This window comes from Bidens hawaiensis, unplaced genomic scaffold, assembly GCF_021521415.1.
Source record: "Bidens hawaiensis isolate Kalapana, Puna unplaced genomic scaffold, B.hawaiensis_p1.1 tig00047034_1, whole genome shotgun sequence".
NCBI lineage: Eukaryota > Viridiplantae > Streptophyta > Magnoliopsida > Asterales > Asteraceae > Bidens > Bidens hawaiensis.
This window is the reverse complement of record NW_027498416.1, coordinates 130,128-136,409: the sequence shown is the minus strand read 5'-3', so window position 1 is coordinate 136,409 and position 6,282 is coordinate 130,128. Positions and strand designations below refer to the sequence as shown.

The following is a 6,282-nucleotide window of genomic DNA, read 5'->3' as shown; positions in this document are numbered from 1 at the left end:
AATATACATGCACCCATAAACAAAAGTGACCAAAGAGTACAGTATTATTAGGTATTAAACATATATTTGTCAATAAACTTTAGAATAACTTAAAAGGAAGACTATAGAAAAACCACCAACGATGGTTTTCCAATCGTCAAGTCTTGGGGGGTAAAGTGATGGTTGAGCTTAGTGTCGTCTTTGTGATTTGAAATACCCCATACAGTATTATAAAAAATGAACTTAGGGTGTAGGGGTGTTCTCGGGTGGTGGACGGTTGATTGAGTTTTCATGATGGGTGCACCGTTGTAGCCGTTATCGAGGACCCCTTATGGGTTGAATCCCGGCAAGTCTTTGCCAGAGAGAGAGAGAGAGAGGAGAGGAGAACATGTCACCCATGTGGGTGTTGCGGGCTTATCCTAAAAAAATCTTCTGAAGTTGTAAACTATTACCTTAAGGAGTTAAGTCTACTATGCTTATTCTAGTAAAAACCATAACCGTTAAGTAATTGAATATGGTCTATAGTAACTAAGCTAATATTAAAGAATGATAATAACTAACATAAAAGCATGCCATACCCATAATTTTTTTATATTAATTTCCTTTTCTTTTCTTAAAAAATGAGACCTATCTTGAAACTGGCCCTTGGTGGTGGCTATGGCCCAATTCAAAACAGGCCCTTAATGGTGGCTATGGCCCGATCTACCTCTGGGCCGGCCCTGGTTGAGCCGAAAAAACATATGAGGTAGTCGATATATGGAGACTTTCGATTGTCAATATAGAACGGTAAGAGTCCTGAGGGTCTGGTAGACGAGCCTTAAACATGAATTTTAGACTTAGGATAAATTATTTAGCTTATCAAACACGGGGACATGATATTTACCAACTGATTTGAAAATTGTGGACCCGTATAACCTTACCAATCACATGAATTTGAATATTCAATGGATTCGTTACTAATAAAGTTGAAACTATAAAAAGTTTCATGATGTAAAACTTGAACAAACTCATTCCAAAATAAAAAAGCAACAATGTTGTTTCAAACAAGAGAACAAAACTTCAGATAATCACCACATCTCAATAAACAAAACATAACCTCATACAACGTTATTAATATCGAAGTGAGACAGATAAAAACATAAAACAACTTTAAAACAAGAAGTTATGAACCGTCTACTCTTTCTTTCATCATTAGCCTCCAAACCAGACCATGGGCTTGACCTAGTAGGCGGCATGATCCGACCATCCACAAACAATGAGTTAGACGAATCCCTAAAAGGTTGAGCTAACGTGAGCTCATCGGCTCCATAGACAAGAGGACTATGTTGACCTCGTCTATGATCTTGAGCCGCTCTTCTTTCCACTTCTAGAAAGTGACCGAGGGGTACAACGTTTGTGTGTGGAGACGTCGATGATGTCAGCATTGTCTCTTTGGCATAAACCAAAACAAAAACCAAAACACCAAGGTTTCGATTTAAGGTTTGTTTTTGTCTTGGGAGAAAGTGTTTCGGATAACATTTTGCCTCTTCTTAGGGATCTTCTTGAGAGCTCTACAATGCTTGAAACACCCATGAGGTTGCCTAGAGTGATGCTCCTATCATGAAAGAAAGATCCTGTCGACTGCATGATGTATGATCTCATTAGAAACATTGAGAATTTGAGTTTGTTGACAATTAATAGTATTGATACCTAAATTAAATACTAAGATGCTAAAAAACTACTATGAATATATGTAACACATGCATCCTTCATATTAATAACCTAGGGTCGATAGAAAATTAAATTGATTAATTGGAGAAAACTGAAATGATCAATAAAATCAAACTGAAATAACCGACCTAAATTAATAATTAATGGATTGTTATGTTCTTTTTAGACTAAAAGTTACGGTTCAGTTTTGGTTATGTCTCGGCCCATAACCAAATTGAACTGTGATACAAAACCATAGCACGTTGAACTTGTTTGAATGTTTAATATTGAAATTATCACCCAAATTTATTATTTTAGGCTAAAAGGTTTTATATCCAAATTTTCTATTGGTGAAACAAAAATTTAGGCTAAGAATTTTTTAACCCAGATTAATTATTTTGGTCATTTGACTCATTTTTAAGGTCCAAAAATTATGGGCTTAAGACTTTTGAACCATTATCATGGGTCGACCCATTTACAAGAATACAATTAACACATGAGACTTAATGTTTATAAGACAGAAAATATAGTATCAGAAAGATTAAGTGAAAAAAATTCAGTGTCCGTTTTCTTTCACATATTTATGATAGAGAAAATATCCACCTCGTTATAAAAAAGGTTGCGTTTTCCTACTCAATCGATGTGGGATGTTAGAGCATGTTTGTGATTGAGTTTGAAAAATGTTTATTGGCTTATTGCTCTTTTTAAAAAATCATTTTGAAAAGTCAGGATTTGGAGATTTTAGTGTTTTTTAACCATTTCAAAAAGTTAAAATAAAAAAGTTTTTTGTGATTGCCAAACACATTTAAACTTATTGGCTTTTTGAAAACACTAATAAGCCAATACGCATTTTTCAAATTCAATCCCAAGCATGCCCTTACATACAGTTAAAAAAATGAGAGTCATGGTTTTGCTACCGAAAGATCTCAAGGGACTCTGAAGGTTCTGTATGATGATTAGGTTGCTTTGTGTTTGCGATACAGTGCAACGAGTATTCATTATTAGGGTTATTTCGTGGAAAATGTGCTTGTTCGATTTTGCCTTCCGGGTCAGTTTTGTTTCATGTGGGTTTTCTTTCATTGTTTCAAGAGTTTTTTATGTGGGATTAGTTGGTTTTACTCTTGATTTTTGTGGGGTCGAATACTCTTAGGTTCGTGGTTCAGGATTGTTTCATGTGTTTTTCGGTGTCATGTTTTATTTTCTTTGTAGTATATTAGAAGTTTAAAGACTCCTATACAAATTATATTAAACGGTATAAGTTTTCATTATCTATAATCACAATAGGATGAAAATTAAATTATCTACCAACAAATTAGCCTTAATAAGCGCTAACAATAACATCACCTTCTTTTCATAAAGAAAAGGAGATTTAATTATTATTTTTCAAAAAGATTATGAAAAGAAAGTTTAATTATTATTCTTCAAAAAGATGGCCACGATTTCCCAAAAATGTGATAATTCACTTATCTCAAGGTATAAAAGTATTTAATCATATACTTTAATATTGCACCAAAAGAAGACATGACCAAGTGATCCAAATATTAAGAGACAAATAATAATATGAGTAAGACAAACTTAATTACACCTTATCCTTTCTAATGAAATGTGTTATGGTATAGAATTGCAACTAGTACTTTCTGCATTAATGGTTATATCTAAACATGAAAAGTAGGAATATATAGTTTACTTTCTCATGGCAATGATCACATAAATACTTTTTTTTTTCATGATTCTAATCAAGTCTTTTAAATAATTGGTGGTCATGACTCATGAATTTGCAAATTTCAGCTAACATGGCACATGGATTTTATTGTTTTCCTTAGACAATATCATTTTCTACAAGAAAAGAATAATTTATCAAAATTAATTTAAAACCTGGGAGGGTGTCAAGATTCTACAACATATACCACTAACACACCTAGCATGTTTATGTACGGACAAGGTCACAAGACATTTTATATCCTTCTACATTTGGATCACAGAAATTATAATCCAGTCACATACATTTGGATCAATCAAAATAAAAATAAAGATTGACAGAACTCAAAAAAAACCATTTGATTATGTGTTACATGATCGACTTATCTATCACAACAAAGCAGTTACTAGTGTGTATGCGTTTCTCGTCTATCCGTGACCGAAACCTATAACTCGTAGAATCGTGTCCGAGACATATAACTTAACTAACATGGTGCACGACTAATAATTCAGGTGTGCTATGTATGTTATGATTATATGCGTGACATCATGCTTTTTTTATGGGTCTAAGCATATCATGCCGTTCGTAAGCTAGTCGAAATTCAGTGGTGAAATCTTGCCCCCCTCCGGTTCTACCCCTGCCAAAATTAGCTCTCTAAAACTTAAATCAATCTCAAGCTTGAGCTTATATTGGAGCTCTTTAATAAATGAGCTTGAAGTCAAGCTTCACTTATCAAGTTTGACTATGATCGCAAATGTAAATGAACTATGTGTTTACCAAAAAATTAATATGATATGTAAAACTAAAAAATAATTAAATAGTGTGTGTATGGTTTAAAAAAAACAATTATTATATAATATAATTAAAGAGTTTGGTGCCGCAAAGTCCCGATTGGGTCACTTTGCGGCACCTTAATGGTAGTATTTTTTTTTTGTTTCAGCGTAATGAACGTAATGAAAACCTACCGAATGTGAATTTTGGTTTTGTTCTTTTTTATTATTTTGTTTTAGTTACGATACCGTACCGAACGCGACATAAACCAACCAAATTCGCGTAGACTCACCGCGTTTTGTTTTAGTTATAGTACCATAACAAAAACCGACCGAATGCTGATTTTTGTTTTTTTAGTTCAGGTACCGTAACGAACATGAAAAAAACCTACTGAATTCGCATAGACTCAACTGCCTCAATGCCCGGTATCAATACCGGTCTGGTTATACAAATGATCCAGTTTGACTGACCGACGTCACGCCGTTGTTCACCCCCAAATTTTATAATCTTTTTGTTTTATTTTTGTCTTAGTTCCGATACAATAACGCAAGTAACTGCAACTGACTGAATTCACGTCAACTTACCATATCAACGCTTGTGTTTTACCGACCTACCCGACACAACACGCCGAGAAAAAAACACTAGTTATAGATAAAACTCGAGCTTCACAAAATTTCTCTAAAGACAAATGCGCTCCACTATAAGTCTATAATAAAACATTTAAACCCAATTGCCACTAACTCACAAAACCTATTTACACAACATATTCCATCATCAATTTATACTCTTTATTTCCAGAAACAATCATCCTATAAGTACTTGTGTAACATCCAATAACAAATGTACATTTTTTACTTTAGTAATTCTAATTAAATTCAAAAAATAACTAGCACTTTTTAAGAAACACTACATTCAATAGATTCAAACAATTTTTAATGTATTCCTAAGCAATAACATTATATTTATATATATTAAAAAAAACAAATTATCAAATGAAACGTACCTCAGTGTCTAAATCTGAAGTTGAAGAATGCGATGAAGATGATGGAGAGCCACTGAGTAGAGTACTGAATGAAACAGCTCTTAGATTCAGAGGCTGCAACCCTAACGGCCATCCACCTTCTTCAACCTGCGGTTAAAACAATCATATAAAGAAACTTAGTCAGAAATTACGGTCACATGGGTTCGTACCTGTCGAGCCATGCATGCACCTGCTAGAGGTGTACCGGACTTGATTAGGCTGTTGGTGCAGTTTGTGTTTGTTTGAATGTGGTTAATATTTGTGGAAGGGTCAAGTCATATGATGTTGGTGGGTTAGGATTTAAAGGGTAAAAAAACAAAAGAGGTTCAAGTTTACAACACATGGTTTTCTGGCTCAAAGAGTAAAGAGAACAAAACATGATGAGGGTCAAAAAGAGGGTCTCATTACTTATCATTGCACTTCACCATACATTGTATATGTGGTCAAATGTTTAATCACTAGTTTAATTTTAAAGATATTGTAATTATATTTTATTTTTTTGATTAACAACAACCACATTAGGCGGTTTGTAGCCCTAGGGAGTACGACGTGAAACAATAAACACAGACGTGGAAGAGAGGGAGAGAAAGATGACTGCAATCCATGGCTATAGGTCGCCCATGGGTGAAGAAGTTGAGTTACAAGAGAGGGATAAGAGAGAAGGGCGCAATCGAATGTGACTTTGGGGTGTGAAATTAATGTGCGTTTTTTGGGTTAAGTAGAAGTCCTTGAACTTCTACTATTCTGATACTTTAAATAGTATTAAGTAATTTTTAATAACACCCAATATCGATATTATCATGATATGATAGTACTTAGATTTGTAAGTTCCCTAGAATTTATATATGCTTGGATGGCCTTCTGAATCATGTGTGATATTCACTTTTAGATTAAAGTACTTCGCGTCTAAACAAATCAATAATTGAGTTAGAAATATAGAGTAATACCTAAAAACGAGAAGTTCTTTAAAATTTGAATGAAAGCTGATTGATTGATTGAATTAGACCTGATGATCCTTTTATATCAGTTGCACCATTACAATGGTTGTGGTGTGACGTAGCAATGCTTCATAAACAGTTAAGTAGTTAAGGTGTAGTCACTATACTAACATTGGCATCGGGAT

The 6,282-nt window shown here is 33.8% G+C and overlaps 1 pseudogene across 1 annotated transcript; it reads right to left on the bottom strand.

The window, feature by feature from the left end:
• Nucleotides 1–913: 913 nt before the first annotated feature.
• Nucleotides 914–5,702, bottom strand: LOC143596831 (uncharacterized protein At3g17950-like; annotated as a pseudogene). The gene is made up of 3 exons (XR_013146788.1): nt 5,330–5,702; nt 5,142–5,267; nt 914–1,599 (listed from the first exon to the last, which is right to left on the bottom strand). The product of XR_013146788.1 is annotated as an uncharacterized protein At3g17950-like (transcript).
• Nucleotides 5,703–6,282: the final 580 nt, after the last annotated feature.